The 15,542-nt window shown below is 46.7% G+C and overlaps 1 protein-coding gene across 3 annotated transcripts in view; it reads right to left on the reverse strand.

The window, feature by feature from the left end:
• LOC121552925 (transcription factor HIVEP2-like) overlaps nt 1–15,542 on the reverse strand; it is a 93,538-nt gene that overhangs the window by 43,092 nt on the left and 34,904 nt on the right. Inside the window, exon 1 of one of the 3 annotated variants that reach the window (XM_045211298.1) lies at nt 8,151–8,426. The exons of the other annotated variants lie outside the window; for them this stretch is intronic. The gene's annotated coding sequence lies outside the window, so the exon portion shown is untranslated. Of the gene's footprint in view, nt 1–8,150; nt 8,427–15,542 lie in introns of those variants that run through there. 3 annotated transcript variants of the gene reach the window in all.

The following is a 15,542-nucleotide window of genomic DNA, read 5'->3' on the forward strand; positions in this document are numbered from 1 at the left end:
TGTGTGTGTGTGTGTGTGTGTGTGTGTGTGTGTGTGTGTGTGTGTGTGTGTGTGTGTGTGTGTGTGCGTGCCACTGGGGTATCCTCATATGTAACACACTGGTGTTTATTTATTAAGTGTTTTCATGGAGAGGAAGTCAGACTCCAGTCAAAGGTGTGTGTGTGTAGCTGACAGACAGACAGCTGGAAGGATTCAGTAAAAACCTCAACTCTAAACACATATGTATGAATGGCTGACCAGACAAGTCAAATGCACACCATCTTCCATTGCCACTACAGTAACACACAAAATATGACACCAACAATGGACATACCGGTCTGGGGTGTGAGAATACCACACCAAAGGAATGTTACACTAGTATCATCATTGGAATTTGATCTGTGCTGTACTTTACAATACATCAGCATGTTATTAGTAACAGTAGTAATACATCAGCATGTTATTAGTAACAGTAGTAATACATCAGCATGTTATTAGTAACAGTAGTAATACATCAGCATGTTATTAGTAACAGTAGTAATATATCAGCATGTTATTAGTAACAGTAGTAATACATCAGCATGTTATTAGTAACAGTAGTAATACATCAGCATGTTATTAGTAACAGTAGTAATACATCAGCATGTTATTAGTAACAGTAGTAATACATCAGCATGTTATTAGTAACAGTAGCAATACATCAGCATGTTATTAGTAACAGTAGTAATAACACTCTTTACTTCTTTCCCCTATTGTGTCAAAAAGCGACAAAGGAAATTCTAGCCTATTTCCAGAGCTTGTGCACTGTTTGTGTAATTCTCCAGCTTAATATCTTAACACAAACTTGGCCTTTGTACCGTTGGGAGCGTCAGGCAGAACCAGATGGCAGATTTTCCCTCCTGCTCTGGTCTCTACAGATGACCTTTGACACTGCTGGGGTTGGCCACACTCAAGGCCCAGTTTTTAAAAAGTTATCTATCTGGATTTCGCCTATCGGAGAGGAATAAATGCATAGAAATAGAATGAATAGAGTGGACAAATCATTGACTTGAATGGGGACTCTCGTTCTATTTCTATGCATTTAATCCTATCCGATAGACAAAATCCAAATAGATAACTGTTGAAAAAGTGGGGTTTCACCGGGTGACAGACATAATATCTGGTTTCTCCCATGACCGCTGATACACTGTATCATTTCCTCTCTTCCTTTTGTCCTGCTCTTGAGGTTCCTCCTGTGTTTGGCTGATTACAATGGAACCAGTAGCACACAGTTACTGCTGCGTGACAAAAACACTCATATTGCAAGTATCATCACTAGACCAAACAGCACTGGATGTCTCACCATCCGTGTAGAAATATTACAGACATAATGAAGTTAATAGGCGAGTAATGGAGAGTCTTTATTTGTTTCAGAGGTTAGAGGACAGCATGGCCCTGGAGGGCTGAAGCTGAGCAGCCTTGTTTTGTGGACCTGTTATCATCACAACTGACCTCTTGACGGTGTTTGCATGTGGTTCAAACAGACAGTTAGGCCAGCATGTCGGGTTGTGTTGTGTTGTACACTGGGCTACTTTAAGGCTGGGGACAGTGTGCTATTTCCATATATTTCTTCTCTCTCACATGCTCTCTCTATGCACCCATGGGCACCACTCACTCACCCTCTCACTACTGCTGTTTCTAAACCAGAGTGATAGAGACACTAGTTCTGTATCTCCCCTCGCTGGTGTTTTCCTCTGTCTGCCTTCATGTCTCTATGCTCTCTAAGTCAGCTGGTAAATCCTACTGCACAGTTACTATTCATGGTTGTAAAATCCCACCCACATTACTTCACCAAGGGTGCAATGCTGCTGTCAGTTGTACATCTCTAGTAGTTAGATCCCTCTGTCTCTCTCTCCTACTCTTACTCTCTCCATCTCTAGCACACTCTCTCCATTTCAGCTTCCCACTCTCGCCCTCCCTTTGTCTCTCTGCTTCACACAATAACCATGCATGCCTCTAGGTTCACTAGCAACCACGCAGACCCAGCTAATGATAAACTAGTCTCCAGGCATTTCCCTCCACTATCACTCTGGACCTACAAAAATGGAAATAAGCGCAGATATGGAAAAAAGACAAGAACAAATAATAATAATACTATATTCACTTGTAATCTCTTACATCCATCTGGGTTATAGGAAAATAAGGGGGATCATTAAAATGAAGACATCTATATGCATAAGTCCACAGATATCTTTATGGGGGTTTGGGTCCACCTGTGCTATGAGTAATGCAGGCGGACTGGCCTGGTGATTTTTCCAGAATTGAATGAGCGGTGCAGCAGCAGTTGTCTCTGGAAACTAGTGAGGAAGAGATAGGGAGGGAAGATTAGTGAGTCTGAACAAACGAACTGTAGACAGGAAACTTGGTCGCGCCAGAGACTGGATCATTTCAGTGGGATGTAGTTTACGAGAGCTGAAGCTGATCCTACTGTAGTTTAGAAAGCCTCTCTCTCAATTTAAGGCTCTATAGTGGAAAATACTGAGAGCTAACAAAATGCTACCCTGCTAGCGGTTAGCCTGCTAGCTATTTTGAGCCATGGATGAGTAGCCTGGCTGTGCCACATTGAGCCCCAGCATTAGAGCTCCATTCTGGGCTTGAGTCCCTGCCTCCAGTCCCCTTTTTGTGGGTGTGGGGGATCAGAGTGGACGTGGCCAGGAATAAGATTGGGTGGACAGGTGGCACCACCTGGAGTTGAAGTGTTTACACCATGGAACACAGTCCCACGCTTTCCTGGCCGCCTTACAATATATATCTCTCACCTCTACATGGAGCCTCTCATTCATTACCTCTCTTTCACCTCCCTCTCTCTCTGCATGTCCTTTCAGTCTGCCCTGGGCGCTGTGTCCCGTGTCAGCAGGCCATCTGTGTGAGAAGCCCCCCAGCCCTGTCTTTCCACTTCCTCTGTGTGTGTGTGTATGTGCTTGCATGTGTGTGTCCAGGCCTGGAGCCTGGCCTCCCACTGCTGGGCAGTGCTGGCAAGCAGGCTGTAATGACAGAGCACCAGCAGCTAGCCCTGGTCACACTGAGGGGTGCTGCCCTGCCAAACCACTGACACTAGCATTAGCATCTGTGCTAATCCTCCAATATAGGCCAGGACCCAGCACCTCCAGCCCACCAGCCAGGATCTGGACACAGCTAGCCTGACACACAGAACACATACACTAGGCTTCCTGACATGCTAACAGTGGCCAATGCTAGCCATACAAGCTCATCCCTGAGGCTTACCTTCAGTCCATTTGAATTGGTGTGATTCATGCAAGCATTGTTGACAAAAGGTCATATCTTTTTATGATTCATTGTTTTTGTTTGACAGTTGATCATATTCATATATTCATGTCTGTTCCAGTGCTTCATACTTGACTAATAGTAACCCATGGTAACTGTGTGAATACTGATTGTGAACTCAATGGACAAGAGGCATGGTGGACCTGCTTCAAAAAGGTCCAATATGTTTTTGACTAAGAAATAGATTCACTGTCTTTTTCCCTCACTCTACCCCTCTCTCTCCCCATTTCCCCTCTCTCTCCCCGTTTCCCCTCTCTCTCCCCGTTTCTCCTCTCTCTCACTAATTCCATGTTTTTATCTTTACTGTTGAGCACAGTGTGAGCACAAAGCCATGTTTGCCAGAGGCAGGCCTGTGTTAGGCTGCCTGCTGGGTACGAAGGGGGTAGGAGGCAGGGAGAGGAGAGCTTGCCCGCCTGCCAGGGCCTCTCTCTCTCTCTCTCTCTCTCTCTCTCGGGCCTGGCACCAACGGCTGCTGGACAGAAGGACAGAAGGTGTGAGGGGCTTAGACCTGCTGCGCCCTGTCAGAGACCAGGCCACAGGCACTCACTGGGAGAGGGAGGGAGGGAAATGGGGTGGAGGAGAGACAGCGCGCAAGAGAGCGAAAGACAGAGGGAGAAAGAGAGAGGGAGAAGTGACAACCCCCACACACATTTACTGTAACACTCAGCCTCAAACACTACAGTCCAACAGGACACAGACACCCCTCTCTAATCACGTCCACAGCTACACTTACTGGACTGTCTGTCTGTCTGTCTGTCTGTCCTGACCACGTTCTTCACAGGAACAGATGAATCATGTATGTGTCACCCTCCTAATTCATAATTCTCCACAGGAAGGAGATTTGGGGGTGAGACAAGTGCAGTGTGTAGCTACAATAAGTTTGCCACAATACACCTCAACATAGTATTACTAGAATCGGTGATCCATTGATGATGATAATACCTATGTGTGTGTTTCAAGGATTGACAATTTTGTATTTGTCGGTGAGGCCGATTTTGCTACTTCCATTCAACCAGGCATCCGCTGTGCAGCGGTTATGTGTGGGAGTATCCATTCAGAAGAGTGTATTGAGCGGATAGCTTTTCAGAATGCAATCCTTAAAGGAAGTCGTGTTGGCTTAAGTAACTCTAGCTTTGTGGTTATGTTACTACCTACACAGCGGGGACCAGATATAGGTCATGTCTATAGAGGAAAACGTCAATACTGGAGCATACGACTGGGATAGGCAGCCACCACAGTTACTATGCACAGTCACTCACTGTGTGGCCAAAGTCCTGTTCAGAACACACATACTTTTCAGAGCGAGAGAGAGAGAGAGAGACAGGGGGGAGTGTGTAAGAGAGAACAAGAGAGAAAGAGACAATGAGACAGAGAGAGAGCGAGAGAGAGCGAGAGCGAGAGCGAGAGAGAGAGAGCGAGAGAGAGAGAGAGAGAGAGAGAGAGAAAGAGAGAGAGAGAGAGAGAGAGAGAGAGAGAGAGAGAGAGAGAGAGAGAGAGAGAGAGGGGAAGAAAGGAAGAGGGGAGAGAGAAAGGAGAGCAGTGATAAAAGTGCTGACGTGCTGATATACTTCCTCAGACAGCTGAACGAACGCTCCTTGGACAAGGTCACTGAGGATCACACGTCTCAGGTTAACACACTGAACCCATCCACCGGGATATTACACTACAGCAGACAGAGACAGAACACTGCATAAGGACAGCCCTTCTCCCTAATGTCCCCCTGGTCCTGGTGTGGTGGGGTTGAAGCCCGAAGGTGAAGAGTAGAAGGTCTCTGTATACCCAGCCAGATAGCGGTTTGGATACGACATCTAACTAACTTGGTGTTTGCTGCTAGCCTGGTCACAGACCTACATATGCTCTGTATTTATTATTACTTTATCTTTTTGGGGGGGATTTGCGTGTATTGTTTTTGTACTGTCAGGTATTACTGCACTGTTGGAGCTAGGAACATAAGCATTTCGCTACACCAGATTTGATTTGATTTATGTGCTGTCGCCAACACCTTGTCACGTTTGGCATGGCACATTACACAAAAGATGAGCTGGTTAAAGCACAAACTGATCTGCTACCAGGCTAGTCTAAACATCAGTGAAGTACATGCGGTGAACATGTCAAAATCTACTCCAATACTGAGATCGAGAACATAGGCTACTGAATGTGAATAATGTACAGCAGTGGTGATTGATGTGGGAGCGAACCAGTAGCAATAAAGCAGCTGGCAGTAAGGCATCTCTGCACAGTAGACCATTGTAGAGTGGAGGGAGTGGGACTGACTGTTTGACTCACTGTAGAGAGGACTGGAAGCAAGCAGAAAACACCAAGTTAATTAGATGGAAAAATAAAGTTAGGAGACCCCCTTCCCACTGTTTGGGCTCCAGGGTGAAGTGCCTTATTATCCACACACACACACACACACACACACACACACACACACACACACACACACACACACACACACACACACACACACACACACACACACACACACACACACACACACACACACACACACACACACACACACACACACACATCACACACACACACACACACACACACACACACACAAACACACACACACACACACACAAACACACACAGGCTCGAGGGTGATCAAATAATAACAAACATAAAACAAGCAACAACGAATGCAGTACCAAAACCTGCACACAATTACTGGCCTGTCCCGCTGCCAAGAGAGTCCATCTGATAAAGTGCAATTGATAAAGCAGGGGCCGTATCAGGTTGTTCTCGATGTGGCTCCATTGTTTCCCTGTAACCATAGTGGTGGCTTTTTAATGTAGCCCTGCATCACATTACCCACGCACTTTGAGGCCTAATGGAATCCAACTTGGGTGGGTAATTGAATTGGCCCCCAACGACAGACAGACAGACACTTTACAAAAAGACAGCTGACCAACACACCCCATCACCCCACCATAATGATGTGGTAGAGTGGTACCCACCGCTGCGTCTCTCTGCCTTGTCAGGATGCAGACATACAGTACTATACACAGAGCCAGGGAGGCAAACATTAGCAATAGCATGCCCAGACGTCCCTCCCATAGCTCCCTGGAGTTAGGGTTAGGATGTTGAGTCTCTCAAAAGGTCTCTCCACACTGTTGAGAGGCAGTAGGAGACCAGACAGGGGGCCTACAGTGAGGGAGGGGGTGTCCTCCAGACATGCCCGTGCAAAAATGTCCCCCCAAACCCCCTGAAGCATTGCGAGTAGCGGTGACACACACACTATAAATCGTCTGAGAATTTGCAAATGGAAAAAGTGTTTAGCACACTTAGCAGGTGCCAGCTAGGGATATTCCAGTTCTCTTCTCCGCAGAAAGACAGACAGAGAGAGAAAAAGACAAGAGAGAGAGAGTAAATAAGAGGAATCTCTCTGGCTGACTGAGGTGGGCAGGGAGAGAGAGGAGGAGAGGAGGGAGCGAGGGGAGGAGGGAGGAGAGGAGGGAGCGAGGGGAGGAGGGAGGAGAGGAGGGAGCAAGGGGAGGAGGGAGGAGAGGAGGGAGCGAGGGGAGGAGGGAGGAGAGGAGGGAGCGAGGGGAGGAGGGAGCGAGGGGAGGAGGGAGGAGAGGAGGGAGCGAGGGGAGGAGGGAGGAGAGGAGGGAGCAAGGGGAGGAGGGAGGGAGGAGAGGTGGGGAAGGTTGATAAAAAAGGACCCAGCCATGGAAGCTAATTTCAAGGCTGTAGTAATCTCACCCCTGGGCTCCAGATGACGGGAGTCTGGGGTTGTTTTTTTTGTTGTTGTTGGGGTGGTTTGTGTCATTAAGCATGCAGAGCGGCAAGAAGATAAGCTTTTCCGAAAACAACAACTTTGAAATAGTGTGTGTTTGAATGTGTGTGTGTGTTTGTGTGTGTCTGTGTGTGTGCGTACGAGAGGCATGAGGTGTGTGTACGTGTGGTGTTTCCCTGCCTTATCACCAGGACCTTCCCTCACATAACAAGTTATTCCAGTACGATAACACACACACACACACACAGAGTGAGACAGACAGACAGATCCACAAGTGAGTCAGTGGCTCGGGGTGCTAGGCTGTAAAAGGGACTTGTTAACAGCATTCTTCCTGGTGAGATTTAAAACAGGTGAGATTTGAAACAGGCAACAGCGGCTGGGGGGTGGAGGGGGGCTTCGCAGTGCCACACTAGGAGGGTGTCCTTTCCTTAACGGAGGGAACTGACATCCCAGCTCGTCAGTGGAGCTGGGGGGGGGGGAGTGAATGGGTGTTTTACACCTACCCTCCCTCCCTCCCTCCTCAGCCTGCCTCACATACTAAACAACAAGTGCCTCACCACTGGAGAGGAGAGCTAGAGAACAGGAGGATGAAGGAGGGAGGGATGTGCTCTGTGGAGCGATGAAGAGGTAGATTCTAAACAGGCAGGCCAGGTTATGTCATAGTTTCTCTCTTATCTCAGTCTCTGAAACGCCTGCCAGGGCTGTGCAAACAAGCCGTCGGAAGACAGAGCCCCTGCAGCCCAGACCAGCCCCATCTGTCACACACACAAATACACATGCACAGTGACGGCTGTATCGCCACGACAACACACAGCAGACAGCTTGTACCAAAACACACTGAGAAGAAGGCTGTCTACGGTGGAGATCCAACAGCCACTGTCATCCTCCATTCAGTTTACAAACACACTGACAACAAGGGAATCACTTCTCAGCAGCAACACCAGAGAGAGAGAGTGAGAGTGAGTGAGTGAGAGAGTGAGAGTGAGTGAGTGAGAGATAGAGAGAGAGAGATAGAGAGCGCGAGAGAGCGCGAGAGAGAGAGAGAGAGAGAGAGAGAGAGAGGGGGGAAAGGAGAGGTAGAAACAGTATGTCTACTGACCTGGCTATAGCAGCTCCCCAGTCCCACAACATCTCCAGTCACCAACAGCAATCCTCTGAGGTGAAACTCCTCTTGTCCATTCTCCAGGGTCACCGATAGAAAGCCAAAACAGCAGGGCCAAACTCCCATCAATCAGAATAGCCACTCACTGGTAGAGAGTGTATGCTTGCTAGGAGACCTACTAAGCTAGTCACCAGAGAAAATACCCAGTCAGTTGTGACGCATATCCAGGAACAGAAATAGCAATAGGGCCCCCAGAGGGATTATACAACAGACTACATTTAGAGGCACTTCCACTGGCCCACAGAGCAGGCAGGCAGCGGCTCATTCTCTCTCTCTCTCTCTCTCTCTCTCTCTCTCTCTCTCTCTCTCTCTCTCTCTCTCTCTCTCTCTCTCTCTCTCTGTCTCTCTCTGCTCTCTCTTTGCTGGCTCCATTTTTCACAGTAAGTTGACATTTTCCTAAGCAAGACATGACCACAAATAGAGGGGTCAAGTGAAAGACAGCAGTTAAGGGGTGGAGCGGCAGGAGCAGGGCTGTTGCAGGCTGCTTCTCTCTCTAAGTGTTGTGTTGTTATGACACAGCAGCACAGCCTTATCTGGCTGGCCTGGCGGGCGACACCACAGTCTGGACACACACCACCTCTGACTCCCTGGGGGTTGTCCTAGCCAAAAGTGAGAGTGTCCTATCTAAGAGCGGGCCATAACATGGTAAGCCTCTACTCTCCCTCCTTCCCTCTACCCCTCCCGCCCCGCTTCCCCTGCCGCCTGTGACTCCCCCTCTCCCCCTTCCTCCTCCCCAGCTCTATAAATAGCTCGCCAGGCTAATACTGAAAAATTGCCTCAGAGATGTGCTTTCTCCGGCCCAATCTCCTGCTCTCCGGTCAACGATATGATTCACTCCTGTCTTGCTCCTTCATTGCGTGGCTGCCGCCACATTATCGGCCACGAAGAGTGACATTGGGACAGGGCAGCACTGCGACAAGGCATCAGAGAGAGAGAGAGCGAGGGAAGAGGGAAAGGGAGTCAGGGAAGAGAGAAGCCCTGCTGAGCAAAAGCTTCCAGCCACAACCCTCGCTGCAGCGTGAATATTAATGCATGTTTATGCTTCTGAATTAACCTCAGGTATGTCATGAGTGACAGTGGTGCGGCTAGTTTGAGGGTCACCGTATAACAATCTCCGCATTGCATACATTCAGGGCCTCACATTGCCAAAACGCAGGCAGTGTGGAGAGGAATTCACCTCAACACTGGGCGGATGACAACAAACACATACGGCGGTTGATTTGAATGGACCAACTCGACCAAGGGTAGACACCAATCCCGTGCTGGTGATAAATTGGTTGATAATGCCCATGCTGTCATGCAAGACAAACGTACACATCTATGATAAGACCATTGTTCCTTTGCCCTTACTGGAGAATCCAATTTATAGGTCTAAAAATAACTTGACCTCTGTTGAACTCCCTTTGGGGAATCAGAAACTGCTGCGGGCAGGAGACAACTGGGAATAGTTGACCCTAACACAAACAAACACACACACCCCAAGGACTGTCCCAGAGCAGGGAGGCCTGACACCATAGCAACCTATTGGCCGTCCAAAGTAACCAACACCTGCTGTGAACTAAACGCAATAGTCCACACTGTTCAGCTCTAAGTAAGAGTGCAGTACTCCTGAGCAGGAAGTAGTACCAGAGGTGTAGTTGATGAAATGTCTGAGACAAGATTAAATTACACAGTTAACAATGGCATGCCTAGTTATTTCTACACTAGCATGGGTATTCACAGTGGTGGACAATAAAAAGAGAATAACTATAACACATATTTGTTATGAGAGAAAAACAGGTAGTTGCTAATGAGGACAGCGGCGTTTAACACACTCAAGACTCAACACTTTATCTGACTTCATCTTAAAGAGACAGTTCCCCATTGCCTTTTACAGGTGGAATATCTTCATTAGGTAGAAACATATGTTTATATTTTGAATGTAACAGAGTATAAAACTAGGACAGTTCTCTACCATGTACTGTAGACCCTTTTGTATTTTCACTTTGAGTATAAATTATTAATTTACTTATTGTGGAAAATGCACATCTTCATATAAACACATAACATGCCCTGGATATCAAGCAACATAATTATTTAGTATAAACATACACTCAGTGGCCAGTTTATTAGGTACACCACTCCATTTCTGATGAAAAAACACAAATGTGAAAAATGTATGTATGGATATAGCGTTTTGGAAATAAACTCTTCATTTATGCATTATACTCTGAACGGCACATGCTGCGTGTGACCAAATCTGCTTATCCTGTCAAGGCACAAACTTCCTCACTATCCACGTTTGAAAACCATTTAGCTAGCTAGTAAAACAGACTAGACAACCTTGTAGAGTTCTTCAAGTGGAGAATTCTATGAATGCCTATGAATACATCTGAAGATATTTTGCAGCACCTCAGGTCAATGCCTTGCCCTATGGGTTTCTATAACAGTGTTATAAATTGGCTAGGAAGAGTCCAACCTTTGCCATCTAGGACCCTGCCTGCACAAGGTTAGTCCCAAAACTCTGAAAGGCTACAAAAACGGCTACAGAAATGTAACCTAAATGTATGCTATAAAATGTAGTTATTTCTGGCACAAGAGCAAATAAACTGCGAGTGTTAATACATCAATATTTCATCTCAAGTATTGCTGGAAGTACACTGCTCAAAAAAATAAAGGGAACACTTAAACAACACAATGTAACTCCAAGTCAATCACACTTCTGTGAAATCAAACTGTCCACTTAGGAAGCAACACTGATTGACAATACATTTCACATGCTGTTGTGCAAATGGAATAGACAACAGGTGAAAATTATAGGCAATTAGCAAGACACCCCCAATAAAGAAATGGTTCTGCAGGTGGTGACCACAGACCACTTCTCAGTTCCTATGCTTCCTGGCTGATGTTTTGGTCACTTTTGAATGCTGGCGGTGCTTTCACTCTAGTGGTAGCATGAGACGGAGTCTACAACCCACACAAGTGGCTCAGGTAGTGCAGCTCATCCAGGATGGCACATCAATGCGAGCTGTGGCAAGAAGGTTTGCTGTGTCTGTCAGCGTAGTGTCCAGAACATGGAGGCGCTACCAGGAGACAGGCCAGTACATCAGGAGACGTGGAGGAGGCCGTAGGAGGGCAACAACCCAGCAGCAGGACCGCTACCTCCGCCTTTGTGCAAGGAGTAGCAGGAGGAGCACTGCCAGAGCCCTGCAAAATGACCTCCAGCAGGTCACAAATGTGCATGTGTCTGCTCAAACGGTCAGAAACAGACTCCATGAGGGTGGTATGAGGGCCCGACGTCCACAGGTGGGGGGTTGTGCTTACAGCCCAACACCGTGCAGGACGTTTGGCATTTGCCAGAGAACACCAAGATTGGCAAATTTGCCACTGGCGCCCTGTGCTCTTCACAGATGAAAGCAGGTTCACACTGAGCACATGTGACAGACGTGACAGAGTCTGGAGACGCCCCGTGGAGAACGCTTTCTGCTGCCTGCAACATCCTCCAGCATGACCGGTTTGGCGGTGGGTCAGTCATGGTGTGGGGTGGCATTTCTTTGGGGGGCCACACAGCCCTGCATGTGCTCGCCAGAGGTAGCCTGACTGCCATTAGGTACCGAGATGAGATCCTCAGACCCCTTGTGAGACCATATGCTGGTGCGGTTGGCCCTGGGTTCCTCCTAATGCAAGACAATGCTAGACCTCATGTGGCTGGAGTGTGTCAGCAGTTCCTGCAAGAGGAAGGTATTGATGCTATGGACTGGCCCGCCCGTTCCCCAGACCTGAATCCAATTGAGCACATCTGGGACATCATGTCTCGCTCCATCCACCAACGCCACGTTGCACCACAGACTGTCCAGGAGTCATCAGGAGCATGCCCAGGCATTGTAGGGAGGTCATACAGGCACGTGGAGGCCACACACACTACTGAGCCTCATTTTGACTTGTTTTAAGGACATTACATCAAAGTTGGATCAGCCTGTAGTGTGGTTTTCCACTTTAATTTTGAGGGTGACTCCAAATCCAGACCTCCATGGGTTGATAAATTTGATTTCCATTGATCATTTATGTGTGATTTTGTTGTCAGCACATTCAACTATGTAAAGAAAAAAGTATTTAATAAGATTATTTCATTCATTCAGATCTAGGATGTGTTATTTTAGTGTTCCCTTTATTCTTTTGAGCAGTGTATTTTACTCCAGCTGATATCCTGCTAGAAGATAACTTTTTGATATCTATATCAAAGTGGTTTCCTATTAACACTTGAATAATTAATCACCTTAGCTACTTCTTGCATCATATGAGAGGAGCTGAAAATAATATTATTTTAACTTATTTACAGCGCCGTGACACGGATGCTTTGTTTAAAGCAGGCAGAGAGGCGCAGAGATTAAATCATATATTTTTTTCAAAAGCTGGTGCCATCAACGGCACCGCATCCCTCTAAAAACCATTGCCTTCAGGATAAATTAATCCCAATGCAACGCTAGTCATCAGAGACCTGGAATCATATTTAACTTCCTATACAGCATTAAAACAGGGGATAAAAACTGCCACAATGGCCCTCTTAAGGAATTTACGTTACATTTACATTTAACATTTGAGTCATTTAGCAGATGCTCTTACCCAGGGCGACTTACGGTAGTGAGTGCATATATTTTCATACTTTTTTGTACTGGTCCCCCGTGGGAATAGAACCCACAACCCTGGCTTTGCTAGCGCCATGCTCTACCAACTGAGACACACAGGACTTTTATCAGACACTTATTTGATATCTGTGCCTAATGTAAAGTGGCCATGAGTGCTACACTGAAAGAGAGGAAAAAAACAGCCTTGATAACTGGAGCAGAGAAAATTGGGAGGGGAATGTACGACCTCCAGACAACACATTGTTTATTTTTCATTCATGGACATTTTCCCTCACATCATTCGCCATTTAAGTTGACAAAATAATTAATGTGCTCCTTTAAGTCTAAGCAGATATCGAATGAGTTCATCACATTTTATCGCTATTTTATATCCTTTTAAATTTTTTTCCCTTCTATCCAGGGAGGGACAGAGAGAGAGAGAAGTGGAAACACAGTGTGTCACATGTTCCTGGCAGCATGTCATCAGCCTCTCTAATAGGACCAGAGCTTTTTCATGACAAAGTCATACTTGACCTGGCGACCCCTGACGGTCCCTAGCCAGGGGGTGGGTCTTGCTAGCAGGCCTTGGGGGAGCGTGAGGCAGCCTGACAGAATGAGAGCAAGCGATCATGAAAACAGTCACTCAGCAGCCCCTACAAAACAAACACGCTCTCATGCAACCGAGGCACAATTGCTCATCGGAGTGTGAGGCAGTGACTCGCTCTCAGCCAGCCATCAGGGACCCAGTTAGGAGTTACGCAACAGGCCTGCCTGCCTGCGTGTTTTCCACCGCCAGCTGAGGGGCTGACCCCACAGCTGTCCCCGATTCCTGTCCCCGATTCCGACGGTGAAACCCTTTCTGGGCGAAAACCTATCGGAATGTCGCACCCCCCCGCCCCTCTCTCCGGCCCTGTCATTCCACCGGGTCTCATGTTGCCCATGGCACCTGTTGCCCCCGGCGGTAAGGCAAAGCAGGCAGGCAGGCCAGCCCAGAGAGCCCCCCACTCCCTCCCACCACTCCCCCATGGCCCTTTTTCTCTCCTACTACAGTGTCAGTTTACGGCAATCGCCCAGACAAGCAGTAACAATTTTAGACTTGGCCCTGAGTCAGATCAGCTGGCTGATGCTGGGAATGAACACCGGGGGTTTCCCAAACAGAACACCCCTGCTGGGGTCCCATGGCCCTCAGCTCCCCTCCAACCAACAACACATGGGAGCACAGGTGACTCACTAAGAGCCACGCTAAAGAACTAAACAACCAAAAGGTATCTGGGTTCAGGCTGGCTCACTGAAAATGCCTTGAATCAAAACCAAATGCTGCAGCCAAGTAATAGGTAATGTAATGTCGTGATTCGTGAACGACCATGAATGGGAGTTAATTTAACAAATTATATTTTTCCCTGACAAACAATTGCCCTGGAAAGAGCATTATGGCCTCATAATCAAGTCAATTGCTTTGACAGCACATATTTAGCCGCTTTTTAATTTTCTCGAAAGGCAAATGTCAGCCCAAATCCTCCATCACAGATGGCTGGATAAAATGTCCATCAAAAAATGATATTAATTGGGTTGCATCACACCTTTCAGTTTTACAGCCGATTAACAGGTTTTAACAAGTTTTAATGGCAGCCAATTTGTAGCTATTTGTGGCATGCACACAGGAACTGAGTAGGAGGCTCTGAGAGGGTGGTAAGTGGCATCTTGAATATTGACAGATTTAATACAAAATTCATTTCGATGACTTCCTTGAAGATCCAGTAAACGCCCCCACACAACCCACAAAGTGTTTTAAATCTTCATACACCATGCTGTTCACCACAAATAAGCAAGCACCTTCTAGAAGGAAGTACATTTATTAAGAAACATGATCAAATAAATCACTCAATTGACCCCTAAAATATACTTCTCTCAATCTTTCATTGCAAATGACTGTGACAACTGAGACGATAATCTTACCTTTTGCTTTCTAAAAACAGCTCCTTCCACATCGCCAACAAAGCTAAAGCACACATGCTCATTCATCTTTATAGCCTGGGCAGGCTCTGTCATTTCCATTCTATGGCCTGGCTGGGGAGTAGAGTAACAGGGAGCGGCTGTTAGTGGATGAGCAGTGAAGGACATGCTGTCAGATTGGCTCAGGCTAAATATATCATGGGCTGCCCCATGGACGTTACTATACTCCTAGCATCTCTCTCTCTCTTTTTTCATGGCAATGGGCCACAACTATTGCTACTGTGATTGCACATTACGGTATTTCGACTAACAGATATGGGAGTTCATTAATGTTTGATTCGTTTTCAAATTCTTTGTGGCTCTATGTGATCTGTGGGAAATATGTCTCTCTAACAGTGGCGGCTCCTGAAAAAATTCTCAGGAGGGGCAATTTTTCTGATGATTTAGGTGACCTACACACATTTAAAAAAAAAGATATGTCCAGCAACAACATGAAGACAGGGGCAGCATATAAGTCAATACCAGAAGCATTTATTGACTGATCTCAAAAGTGTTGGCTTACCAGGGTTGGTGGAGCCCTCAGTTTCATCTTTGCCTCGCAGCTAACTCAAACACTCCGCAAAACTTCACACACTGGATTAGCCGGCTGAGGATGTGGCGGTTCTTGCTAATGTCGTAGTAAATATATTTGTTATAGTGAATATGGAATATGATATGTTGAGTAAAATGTTGTGCTAAGATCTATTTAGGTCAGGAGCTGGTTATAAGTTCT

This window comes from Coregonus clupeaformis, chromosome 36, assembly GCF_020615455.1.
Source record: "Coregonus clupeaformis isolate EN_2021a chromosome 36, ASM2061545v1, whole genome shotgun sequence".
In the NCBI taxonomy this organism is placed as follows: Eukaryota; Metazoa; Chordata; class Actinopteri; order Salmoniformes; family Salmonidae; genus Coregonus; species Coregonus clupeaformis.